Source organism: Marmota monax, unplaced genomic scaffold (genome assembly GCF_021218885.2).
Source record: "Marmota monax isolate L192 unplaced genomic scaffold, Marmota_monax_Labrador192_F-V1.1 WCK01_AAM20220418_F8-fsc00061, whole genome shotgun sequence".
Taxonomy (NCBI): domain Eukaryota; kingdom Metazoa; phylum Chordata; class Mammalia; order Rodentia; family Sciuridae; genus Marmota; species Marmota monax.
In genome coordinates this window covers 2,012,298-2,026,493 of record NW_026695230.1, presented here as the reverse complement: position 1 = coordinate 2,026,493, position 14,196 = coordinate 2,012,298, and the positions used below count along the sequence as shown (strand labels likewise).

Genomic DNA, 14,196 nt, shown 5'->3' with positions numbered 1-14,196 from the left:
TGTTCCTCAATAAATGGCATACATCTTCATTATCCTTCTCCCCCCAAGAATAGATGGTTTTACAGGGGTCCTGTGTGAAAATTAGATTTCAATAGAAACAAAAGAGTGCCAGAGAAGAGCCAGTATGCCCTCAATTGTGGAATCCTATCTCCTGAAAAGAAAGGCAGGAGCTGTCATTACAATATCTTCAGCAACTTGTAAGTTTTAAAATAACTGTTATCAGCATGAGCAAAATAAATCAGACTACTCTAAATTGTAAAATCTTTTTAAAAAAATATTTTTATTTGTAGTTTGACACAATACTTTTATTTTATTAATTTATTTTTATGGGGTGCTAAGGATTGCACCCAGTACCTCACACATGCTAGGAAAGTGCTTTACCACTGAGCCACAACTCCAGCCCCCTAAATTGTAAAATCTTAAAAATGCATTCTTAAGTGTAATTTTGCAATGAATTATAATTATGTTTCCCCCTTTAGACATTCTATCAATAGCTCCTACTGTCTTGAATGCAGTAGACTTTCATCAGTGCCATGGAAACCTTTCAGTGAGTTACAGGAATGAGGTGGGAGACCAGTAATCAATGAAGCACATAGACTATAATGACAGCCAGTTGGATAATTTCCATGCAACTGTTACTGAACTATAGTCAATTATTTGTAAAGAAAAAAAAAAGTATTATGAATCAACTCTACAGACTAACACAATGACGAAGTCTATTCAGTATCAAAATGACTGCTAAAATCAATATAAAAAGACAACAACTTTTTTTTTTCAGAACTCTGATCAACATTTAACAAAATAATAAGCGTCATGAAATTGAGCATCTGCTTCACTTTATTATGGCTAGAAAGAAAAACCAAAAAAAAAAAAACACCTTGATTTGGACTCCAAGATGGTATACGACAAAGGATAACAGAAAGTACCATGTTCCTCCATGTGACATGTACAATGATATATTCTGAGATTTTCTTATATCAGGGATCTGCCAGCTCCACACCACTGGCCAAATCTGCTGCTTCCTTCTACAAATAAAGTAAAAATGAGACATAGCCACACTCATTCTGATTATCTCTGGCTGCTTTCATGCAGAGGTGAGTGGTTGTGACAGAAAGCCTTGGTTTGCATATCCATACAGGTGATGCATTTTTATCTCTTATACTTATGGTAATCACACTTCCTATGTTCTATATCCTGAAGCTGTCAGTGAGAGCTGCATTTTTTACTTCAGACTAACATTCCGTTTTGTAAGAAAAATAAAACTTCTAATTTTCAGTTTAGATGTAATCAACCAACATTATTAATTTGTGAAAATAAAATGTCCCTAAGCATACTTAAACAAAACAAAACAACAACAAAATCTCATATTTTGATTAGTTGAAGATAATTTACATAATTCTTAGAATTTTAAATTTTTATTCATTCTGGCTCTGGTACAGCTGTTACTGCTTACCTTACCTTGTTGAAGTATAACACCTGGGAAGCATGCCAAGAGAAGCATGGAGTAGAAAGTATGAAGCTTTGTTTAAAGGGTAGTAGAACAGAATTCTCCCTGGGAGGAACAAGGGGACCCAAAAGGCAGAAACCATGGGATAAGGAAGTCCCATCCCTTTTATACATTTAAAGTTCTCTTTGTTCTTTTACATTTTCCCCTCTCATCTTGTTCATTTCCCCTTATCCTGCATTTCTGATCAGGAGATGCTGGCTGTAGGCCAAAAGGTGGGAAACAGGTGTGCTGGAGGGGCCAGGATGTAGTCATCTTGGTAGAAAGGAGGGCCCAAGGCGAATTAATTAACAGCTTCCTGTATGCTCAGGGGTTGCTGACTTCTTTAGGAGGGGCATTAGAGGCCAGGCTTTGGGGACATTAACATTTCAATCTCCCATGATGCAGTCTCCCGCCTTTCAGACCTACACATGTTTGGTCTGTTTTCTTCAATCTGACCCAATTTATCTATCTATTCTGACTGCCTATTGTAAATCTGGCTTCAGTACTCAGAATTGAAACCAAGGGCGGTGGGTTACCACCACTGAGCTACCTCCCCAATAGGTTCTTTAATTTTTAAAAATATTTTAGAGGGGATCTCACTAAGTTGCTGAGGCTGGCCTCAAACTTGCAATCTTTCTGCCTCAGACTCATGAGTTGCTGGGATAATAGGTGAGTGCCACCGCATTATCAGTATTCAGACAACATTATACAATTCACATCTCACTAAATGCCTACTATATCCCCTTTTTCTTCAATGAGAGTGCATATTTAACTACATTTTACTAATTATTATGATATATTTTAAATAGGCTAATCATGATCAACCTAGTCAACTTTCACACTGAAATATTTACTCTCTGGGGGATTTTTAGTCTATGGTACCATTTTGTATTGCTGATAGTTCATCCACAAAAATTATACTCTGGGAGAATTGTAGGATGATACACTTTTTGGTTATATAATGTTATATTTTGAAAGAAAGAAAATTCTTATAAAATTATCTTCTCTTTTCAAACACACACACACACACACACACACACGGGAAATTTACTCTATCTATTCCTGTAGAAATATGCTAGCTGTCTTTAAAAAATCATGCTCTTCTTTGGTCACTTATGATTTTCTACTTTGTTCAAAGGATTTCAAAAATTTAATAATGCACCATGGATTTCCACAGAGATGAAAATTGGTTCTTTCCCCCTATTCATTCCTACCCATTAACAGTTTTAAGACTTTGGCTGGGATCATTGTTTTGATCCTTGAGGTGCTTGCTTCTTTTCTGAAGTTAGGTGCAATTTATTCTGGTTCATTAATTATAAAAGCATTCTTTAGGTAATTACCTCAATATTTTTGCTCCTATATATAGCTGAATAAATGTAAGAGCATATGTATGTGCAAATGAATACATAGTGCATACTCATTTCCATATGAATGTAAAGAAATTAACAGAAAGATAATATATATGTAGATATATATATATATATATATATATATATATATATATATACATATACACATACACACACATACATGTTTACATATACATAAATATGAGATGCAGTGTGACATACATCTAAACAAAGCAAATTGATAATTTCTATAGGGAATGCAGAACTTTCTAGGACAATCTTATCTTCTCAGTTGACAACACAAATTAGTACACAAAATAAGATATGTGAATACAATGTGACAATCACTACACCTGACCCAAATTGAAGACTGCCTGCTGCTACTCCCTACTTCTGGCATTGTAAGTGATGCATAATGAAAATGTTAATGGATAGGCATTTACTAGTTACTGTATAATTCAGGTATTTCTAGGTACCTAATATTATTGTTAGTATCAGAACAAGTTAGTAAAGTCATTTCACGCATGAGGTCATGCCAATATATACCAACACACTAAAGACCTAGAAAACAGACATTTCACAGTTGTATTGTCAAACAAATTTAGAAGTACCTGTGTGGGAATATGAGGCTGTTATGTAACATCAAAATAGAATAATTATCCTTATAGTCAGATAATATGAGGTTCACAGGAAATATTATGCATTTGGTAACATTGTGAAAGAACTTGATATTTTCTGATCAAATAAGCATTTCTCACAAAAAAAAAATAATTTAAAATAAATCTGGACCAAATGTCCTAAAATGTGTGAAAGTGACATGGAGTCTGTATATAGGTGAAAAGACGATTTATGCTTAGCTAAGCTCCTCCACACCATTATATTCGGTGCATTGCAATAAAGGAGCACTGCTAGCAGAATACATATAACAGATATGCTTTCTAATGTATGTCTTCAGGAATCTTGTATAGGAATTACAGAATTTTTCTTGTAAAAATCCCTGGTGATCACCAATTAGCATACCAAAATCTCTGTCTGCTCATGATATCAAACCTAATAGCATCCCCTATTTTAAGGCAACATCTGTGCCTTAAAAAGCAGCTATGGTCCAAAGTCTCACGGACCCTCTCCATCATATGAGACAAAGGCAAATAAATACAATGGACTAACCTTAATCACAGTGGCAGACTGAAATTCTCCCAACAAGGTAATGCAGGATGTTACACAGGCTACAAACTAAATTGGCAAGAAAGCCTGAAATGGTCAGAGATACATGTCTTTCTGGTGTTGTGGGATATTAGCATTCACCCTATCTTGTTTGAGAGAACACTGTTTTAGACTGCTTCAGCAAAGTAGTGTATTAAACAATGAAAAGAACTGCAACCAATGGATGTAATAAAAAAGATTGCTGAATTCCTGTTTGGTGAGGAAAGAAGGTTGGTTTAGAACTATAGAGTTCAGAAAGTAAATTGGAGCAATAGGAGGAAAAGACAGTGCTGTTTTGATGTGTCCAGCCTTTTTCAGTCCTGGTGATTGTATTATCTTTTTCATAAGAGCCACATATAAATGTACCTTGATGTATATGCTTTATCTTGCAAAGTTATTTACACTTGACTTGTCTCACATTCAAAGGCATTTTATAGTAGTGAACACAAAATATACTCCATCTCAAAACCAAAATATAGGTCTGCCACAGTGTTTTCAAATATTTAAATATAAAAGGAGGATATTTAGGTCACCTTAAATCTAAACCAAATATATTAAAGATGACTTTAAGTGTGATTTTTCTTAGCAAAGGATACATGAAATATTGTCATTCAAAAATTTCAGAACAACTTTCTGAAAGGCCAAGTTTGTATGCCAAATTTATTCTGTGAATTATGATCCATTTTCTATATCCATCATTCTTTTAAATTTAAAGAATAAATATTTTTAAATGATTGAATAAATCTCAAAATATGATTGCTGATATTAAACATGTAGTAAAAAAAGATTTTTCCCCTATACACAAAATTAACAATTAGTTATTTTATTAAAGTCTTATGCATAATTAAAATTGTGTGCATTGAAATCATCATTTCTGACATCTTTAAATTTGGGGGAAACAGTATTCTTTATATTTTTAACTGGCAAAATATTTGCATATGTCTATTTAAAGACAATATAGCCTAAACTGGTTTTATATAGCAAGATTTTACTATAATATAATCTTGAGCAACTTATTTATCTCTCAAATTTTACTATAATAAAATCTTGAGCAATTTATTCATCTCTCTCTGCTTGTTACCTCCTTATGAACATTATGAATTAATCAAAGACTTGGAATGAGGTTCAAGAAAATAAAGGCGAAAATGTGTAAAAGAAAATATGATATTAAAACGAGAGTATGGCTCAAAATGTGACATAGAAATTATTTTCCAAACCTTTTAGTGAGATTATACCATGATCAGAAATAAACATGATGGTATTGTCTTCAGTGTAGATTTTTTTGTTTGTTTTTTGTTTGGTTGTCAGTCTATTGGTTCACATAATTCCTTTTAAGTGAAACAGTTGTCAGAATATATAAAAGATGTGCCACTTATCACAAATACCCTTAAGTTCAATAGTTTGCTTGTCTAGTTTCTCAGGTTCCCAAGCCCTATTATTTCCTCAAACTAGGACCAAGTATCCTCTTCAAGTTGTCCCAGTGTTTAGCTCTACTGCTTTTTAAAAGTAAATACTTTTCTTTTGGATCCATGGTTTCATGAACAATTAGCTGCTTGAGTCTTGGCTTGGTTTTTAGCTTGTTTTGTCCCCCCAGCCCCTTTATGTTACCTACTTGGCCCTTGTAGTCATTTAACTTTGCAAGTTGGAGGAAGAAGGAGTTTGAAATCATGAAGTTAAAGATATCACTGCTCTTTGTTCCAATATTTTAAAACAAAGCATCAAATGAAATAAATGCCTTATTTTGCTTCTTTGGCTCTGAACAGCCTAGTGTTTCTTAGTATGAATCTAGTAAGGATGAATGATATGTACCAAAAGAACAAATGAATGCAATGTTAATTCAGTCTCTCAAGTGATCCATCTCTCAATTGACTTCCATTAGTTACCACAGCAACTTTAATAATAACATAAAGATATACTTATTACTTCAAAAACAATTGTCAAAAGCTAATGAAATCAATAATTCACAGTTTTACTTTTTTTTTGTTTCTATGCATAAAGAGTAATGACATTTATAATATTATTACAGTACTACAAAAAATAAACACTTGATCTCACCTTGACATTCCATAACACAATTTTTGTACCAGAAGTTGACTTTTAAATGCAATATATAAGATTTAAAATATCAGATCAGAAAAGGTTTTGAGTGTGTGATCATGTGTGCATACTTTTAAGGCAAAATAAATTTAAAAAACATTTTAATCTACATTAAAATATATTTTTCACCAAAGTAAATACCAAACTAAGTTTAGTTGGTTAACTAAATACAGTTGAACATATTATTTCTCATAAATCTGGATACCAAATGTGATTTAATAGAATATATAGTTTGCTTTCTGCTGTTTTCCTACTTAAATAATAAGTATTTATTATGTTATTTTTCCTAATTAATCATTTTCCTCAATTTAAATGAAATCAAACCAATGACAATTTTGTTAAAGTTATCATAGCACAGGTATTTCTATCTCACTGTCTTCTATATAACAACTGAAAACAACTAAAATATTTTTTTTAATATAAAAAAGAAATTTTAGGGTTGGTGTTGGGGCTTAGTGGTAGAGTGCCTGCTCAGTACCTGTGAGGCACTAGGTTCAATCCTCATCATCACATAAAAATAAATAAATAAAGTCATTGTGTCCATGTACAACTAAAGAAACATATTAAAAAAGAAAAAAAAATATGAAACTGGGAGAGAGATTCTGAGGATATCAGATGTTGTAAAACTTGGAACAAATCAACCCAGGTTACTTTCAAGGACATAAAAGCTAAGAGCCAGTGTTGACTAAAAGTGAATCTCAGTATTTATAAGAAGCCCCACAACAATTTTTTACTTTAAATACAAGTGCAGGCAAACATTGCAAGCCTACCCAAGCAGTGGGTGACTGCAGAATGAGAGGAAAAGAGGATGCCAGTCTTACAAGGAACATATTGTCTGAGTGGAAGTTTGGAGAAAACACACTGGGTGGCAATCTATTCTGGAGCTTCTCATTGTCAGCTGAAAAGAAATACATTGGCTCTAAATTATCCATAAGAAATAAATAACCTGGAATAAGTGGGGCTTGTCTGGAAGCAAGGAAGATTTCCTTATTTGTCCATGGTGAGACAGGCTGAGAGAAAACTTGAGTTTTATATGCCTAACTGATAATATGATGGATGGTATTCTGTGTCAGCATCAGCATCCCAAACTGAAGATGTTTTCAGCTACAGTATATTCTGCAGTTCATCAGCAAATATGTAGACTGTCAAGAATATTTTTCCATTCAGAAAACAATGAGCAATAACTGGAAAGAACCAATATGGAACCGGGGCTATAAATAAAACAATGTAATTTTACATAGGCGCTCAAGAGTGTGGATTCCAAATCTGTATTCTTGGGCTTGAATAGTAAATTTGTGTCATAAAGTAGTGATTTTTATGTATCTCAGTGTTTTCCAATGATACAGAGGAGTAAATATACTAATGTCATCATACGAATGCAAATGTGATAATGTATGTCAAGTATTAGTAATAATGTAAATACATGCTGGTATTCTCATTTGATTCATACACATGACCATATATGATTTCCTCTTTATCTATACAACTAACATTCTCATCCTACTCACAATCATCACTTGCCTGGACTACTATTTATTTATCTATTTATTTATTTATTTTTGAATACTGGCGATTGCTCCTAGGGTGCTTTACCACTGAAATATACTCTCCCCACTTTTTTTTCACTCTTATTTTGAAACAGAGTCACTATGTTATTTAAGGCTTTGCTAGATATGGTGAGAATTTTTTCATGTACTTGTTGATAGATTGTATGTCCTCCTCTGAGTAGTGTCTGTTCAGGTACTTGGCCTATTTGTTTTTTGGGTTATTTATTTTCTCTGGATATTAGGGCTCTATCTGAAGTGTGAGGAGTAAAAATTTGTTCCCAGGATGTAGGCTCCCTATTTACCTCTCTTATAGTTTCTCTTGCTGAGAAAAAAACTTTTTAGTTTGAGTAAGTCCCATTTGTTGATTCTTGTTTTTAACTCTTGTGCTATGGGTGTCCTATTAAGGAATTTGGAGCCTGACCCCACAATATGTAAATTGGAGCCAACTTTTTCTTCTATCAGACACAGAGTCTCTGATTTGATATCAAGCTCCTTGATCCATTTTGAGTTAACTTTTGTGCATGGTGAGAGAAAGGGATTCAGTTTCATTTTGTTGCATATGGATTTCCAGTTTTCCCAGCACCATTTGTTGAAGATTCTATCCTTCCTCCATTGCATGCTTTTAGCCCCTTTATCAAACATAAGATAGTTGTAACTTTGTGGATTAGTCTCTGTGTCCTCTATTCTGTACCATTGGTCCACCTGCTTGTTTTGTTACCAGTACCATGCTGTTTTTGTTACTATTGTTCTGTAGTACAGTTTGAAGTCTGGTATTGCTGTACAGCCTGATTCACTCTTCCTGCTTAGAATTGGTTCAGTCAGAGAAATGCAAATCAAAACCACCCTAAGATGCCATCTCACTGCAGTAAGATTGGCAGCCATTACAAAGTCAAACAACAACAAGTGCTGGCGAGGATATGGGGAAAAGGGTACACTTGTACATTGCTGGTGGGACTGCAAATTGGTGCGGCCAATTTGGAAAGCAGTATGGAGATTCCTGGGAAAGCTGGGAATGGAACCACCATTTGACCCAGCTACTCCCCTTCTCGGACTATTCCCTAAAGACTTTAAAAGAGCGTACTATAGGGATACTGCTACATCGATGTTCATAGCAGCACAATTCACAATAGCTAGACTATGGAACCAACCTAGATGCCCTTCAATAGATGAATGGATAAAAAAATGTGGCATTTATACACAATGGAGTATTACTCTGCACAAAAAAATGACAAAATCATGGCATTTGCAGGGAAATGGATGGCATTAGAGCAGATTATGCTAAGTGAAGCTAGCCAATCCCTAAAAAACAAATGCCAAATGCCTTCTTTGATATAAGGAGAGTAACTAAGAACAGAGCAGGGACGAAGAGCAGGAGAAGAAGATTAACATTGAACAGGTAAGAGAGGTGGGAGGGAAAGGGAGAGAGAAGGGAAATTGCATGGAAATGGAAGGAGACCCTCATTGTTATACAAAATTACATATAAGAGGAAGTGAGGGGAAAGGAAAAAAAACAAGGGGGAGAAATGAATTACAGTAGATGGGGTAGAGAGAGAGAAGATGGGAGGGGAGTGGAGAGGAGGGGGGACAGTACAAGATAGGAAAGGCAACAGAATACAACAGACACTAGTATGGCAATATGCAAAAACGTGGATGTGTAACCGATGTGATTCTGCAATCTGTATACGGGGTAAAAATGGGAGTTCATAACCCACTTGAATCAAATGTGTGAAATATGATATATCAATAACTGTGTAATGTTTTAAACAACTAATAATAGTATAAAAAAGAAATATTCAGAATAAAAAAGGCTTTGCTAATTTGCTGTGGCTACCCTTGAACTTTTGGTACTCCTACCTCAGCCTCCTGAATCACTGAAATTATAGGCATGCTCTACCATGCCTGTCTTGGGTTACTTTTAAAACATTTGAATGGTGTTCATTCTTCCTACCCCTATTTTTCAATCTACTTGGGCAGAGTTCCCGTTTACAACAACACAATCAAAAACACATGAAAGGTTGGAAAATAAGGTTAGCATTAAAGATAAAACATATTATAATAAGGTAATATAAAATAAATTAGTCTAAACATACTCAAAATTTCAGTATATAAAATTTAGTAAATCCACTTTTCTACTATGCAAAAGAGATTCTCTGAATTGTAACAATAATAATTACAGAACATATATAAAAAGAATAACAAATGCTAAGTCAATAAGTTAAAGAGCTGATTAATAACTAAAAAACAAAAGAGAATATTGACACTGTATCAATGTATGACAATGTTGTGTATAAAAAGGGAAACAACAAAATTTAGAGTATAATAATTGAGTGGAATAAATGAAGAAATGGAATAAATATTTTAAACTTGACTTTAGCTCATACCCAAAAAAAACTGTTGAGAAAAAATCATATTTAAAAATATAGTCCTAAAATATAGTATATAAATTTGCAGAACTTGAAATTAAAGTTTTCTTTAATGTCATCAATAAAATCCTTATAAAACTGCCCATTATTTAACAAAACAAAAACAAATTTCCAAAATGTATATTATACAAGTTCAATTTTTATAAGCAGAACAATCATATTATAAACTATTAGTAAAAAACATTTAAAAAGTAAAACAAAATAAAAACATCTAAATGCTAAGATATTTTAATGAAGAAAAGATTTAAGGAAAACCAGGGAAATCTTTGTTTGACAAAACCATTCAAGCTAACTTGCAAACTGCAATGTAGTAAAACAAAAACTCAAGGAATACAGAATTTGCAAAAAGCCTAAAACAAGGTTTAGGTGATATTTCATAGCCTTTAAAAAGGCATTTAATGTGTGTGTATGTGTGTTTGTGTGTGTGTATATGTGTTTGTGACAGAGAGAGAGAGAAAAGAGGAAGAACCAATTAATTGCTTTGTTAAGGAATTAAGAAAACAAAAAAAAAGTGTAATGAAAGCAAACAAAGAATTTATTATAATAAAAGTGGAAATTAATGTGTATAAACATAGAAATGATTAGAAATAATGAAGAAATGTAGGGACTGGTTTTCAAAAAAATTATAGAATGAATTGATACCATATTAACAAATCTAAAAAAGATAAACAATTAATACAAAATTAGAAAGGAGACTAGACAAGCACAAATTAAATACATACTACCAACCTAAAGAGAAGTCTTTCTTTATTTTTTTGTATAATGGCTGATTTTCCCAGAAATATATTCTAACAATCAAAACAAAAATTGAAATTAAGAAAAATTTTTAAAATCCTATATTAACTACTATATTAGCAGTTACCACAGGAAAAGACAAAGAAAATTTGCAAAAACTTGTGAGCTGTGATACAAAATATTCTATACTCTCCAGATAACTTTGATCTTTTTATTACTTTACTAACTAAAATGTCATCAAACCGTTCTTCTACAATAAAAATTGAGATTTGCAATCACATCATTATTTGCTCTCATCAATTAATATATATTTTACACTAAGATGGAATCATTTTGTCTCTAACAGTAGAAACAAACAAATGTTTTAATTTTACTATTTGCTTTTCATCTTTGTTATCATCATATTTTTGTAATTTGCCATATTGATTCTCTAATTAATTTTGCAAAATTTTATAATACATTATTACTATTTTCCTTGTGCCATATATTTTTCCACCTTCAATACAATATTTTCAGCTCTCTTCTGCCTATCTGTTTCCAGCATTTTATGTTTTCTTGAGTTTTTTGTTGTTGTTGTTGTTGTTTTTGAGTTTAGTTCTGGTCCCTTTGTTTGTTTGTTTATGTTTTGTGTAATGTGGGGAGGTGTTGTTTTTTTTTTTTTAATTTGTTTGTTTTTATAAACCATCTATTTTTTCTACTATAATACATGTAATTCCCTACTACTGTATTTCCACTTGGACAGAACCCTCTGCCTTCCTCTTCCCAATGTCAGGGGTGTCTTTCTTCTATGCCTCAGTACAATCTGGGAGAGGAAGAGTTCAATTGGAACTCTGAAACTTTTACATATGGAATTGGTCTACTTTTTCCTGTGACATTATTTTAAAATCTTTTTAAAAATTACTATTGGTTTTACAAATTGTATTTTTCTGAACTTAGTTTCCTAACTCCGTCTCACAGATGCTGGTGACTAAGATATTTCTTTCAACAATTACATTTTGAAGGGTTAATTCCAAAGTCCTTGAGAAAGGTATTTATTTCTGTGTTATAAATTTATATCTAACAGAGATAGAGAAAGAAGTTATAAGTGGACATTTTCTAAAGTAAAAGCACTGAGAGAAAGGAGTCAGGAATAATCCTGTCTAAGGTTTAGTCCCATTGAGGTAAATGTTAGACCCTTGTGGGCACTAATAAAGATATAAATAAATAAATACATCGTATAATGCAGTACAAAAGATAGGGAGATTGGTGGGTAGTTGTGGAAATTTCAATTTTTTTAAGAGACAATCCTCTTTCGACATTGAGCAAAAAGACTTAATAATGAGGTTGTGCATGTAACAAACCTGATGCTCTGTTTAAACAGTGAAGAATGCATGAAATCTGATTAAATGAGAATCTATAAAAACATAGAGCATATACAAAAGATATCTGTGTTTATTTAGACTGAATTTTGACTTATTAACTCAGCTGTAAATCTTATAGCAGATTTTGCATCAATGATGTAAAAGCAATATTAGACTGTGCAAGTACCAGGCCATATTAAAATTGCCTTCAAATTTGTTTAAGGAGTCATGGAATATTGTTATGTAAAATAGAAGCATTAGTAGTCATGAGGATGTCAGTACCAAAATTTTAGGTGCAATGTATAACTTGTGAGTTTTATTTTTATATTGCTTACTGTCTAAATTTATTTTAACACAATAGAACATCATCACATAATTTCCTTTTTGATTTTGAAGCACATTGCTGATCCCTAGGGAAATCTGTTATTACAATTTTTTTTTCTAACAAGAAAGTCACTGTTTCTTTATCAGATCAAATTCATTACTTAATCCATTACTTGTTCTCTAATGTAACAAGATTGAAATAACTTTCAAGCCATGTTGATATATTCAACAATCTATACGACTCCAATTAGAAAAATCTTTACTTTCAAAGTTACCATCCTGCTTAAGGATGAACAATTCATTTAAAAAATTGAAAAAACACAGTGTTTCAACAAATAATTTTACTTTCATAATTTGGGATGAATTGATGAAAAAGACAACCAAATGGTATCTGAGTTTCTTTAGTGTCATTGTTGGGTATCAAAATGTTGTAAGATATATTTGGAGAGAGATGCCTACCTGGGGGCGGGGGCGGGGAATCTAAACTGGCCAAAGAACCCATTTATCAACCTTTTCTAAAAATGAAATATTTTCTAATTAGAGAAAAAGAATAATGCATATTTAATGACTGAAAATTGACCTATAAAAGACATCTATTAAAATACTTCAAGTCATTGCTACTGCTAGCCTCCAAATATCATAAGTAACATCATTTACAATAATTTATTTTTGAAAATCAGGGATTTTTTTGGAATGTTTACAAAATCTTAGTCAAAAAGTAAGAGGCAATGTTATCTAGAATAGAAAATTTTAAAATATTGTTAAATGATTCACAAACTATACCATAGCTTTATAAATATATGGAAGTTAATACTTCAATTAAACTATAAAATTTTATGTGAATACAATTCAGCATTATATGGTATAGCTGTAGTATATTTCAATTGTTTTCGCCCACTACATTTCATTCTGGGATCTTCCAATATATATATTTTTTGTTTGTTTCCAAAAGTTGTATACCTTGAAGTCTGTCCTCCCTTCCTTCCTACCTTCCTTCCTTCCTTCCTTCCTTCCTCTCTCTCTCTCTCTCTCTCTCTCTCTCTCTCTCTCTCTTTCTTTCTTTCTTTCCTTCTTTCTTTCTTTCCCTTTCTTTTTCCAACACTGGGGATTGAGCCCAGGGGCACACTAGTATTGAGTTCCATCCTCAATCCTTGCTCTTTTTTTTTTTTTTAATTTTAGTACAGGTTCTTGCTAAGTTGCCATGGATAGTCTTGAATTTGCCATCCTGCTGCCTCAGTCTCCACAATCTCAGGAATGAATTACAGGTATGCATCACCACCTCCTGCTACATGGTTAACTTTTCACATTATAAAATTCGATGGGTTTGACAAATTCACAGTATAATATGTCTTCCACTATATTATAGAGAATACGATGTCCTAAAAAAAAGTGCCTCTGTCATCCTATTCAATCCTCCTCAAACCCATGGAACCTCTCCATATAGAATTTTATTTCAATATGAAGTTCCACATGTCAAAAAATTTGGAAACCACTGTGTCAAAATGAATAATCATTAGTAATTCTATGTGAGGAGGTAATATGCTCAGATTTGAATTTACAAATCTCACTTGGTTTATCCAGTGGGGAATATGAAGGGACTATTCTTCTGACATTCATTAAAGATGACAAGGAACACTTTATTCAAGGGACTACTGCAGTGAAATTTTGGTGTTAAGGGAGACAGATTGGGCT

The 14,196-nt window shown here is 32.7% G+C and overlaps 1 protein-coding gene across 4 annotated transcripts in view; it reads left to right on the top strand.

Moving 5' to 3' along the window:
- Window positions 1-14,196, top strand: part of Luzp2 (leucine zipper protein 2) — a 510,973-nt gene that overhangs the window by 123,765 nt on the left and 373,012 nt on the right. The window contains exon 2 of one of the 4 annotated variants that reach the window (XM_058577023.1): window positions 13,684-13,769. The exons of the other annotated variants lie outside the window; for them this stretch is intronic. The gene's annotated coding sequence lies outside the window, so the exon portion shown is untranslated. The remainder of the gene's footprint in view (window positions 1-13,683; window positions 13,770-14,196) is intronic. 4 annotated transcript variants of the gene reach the window in all.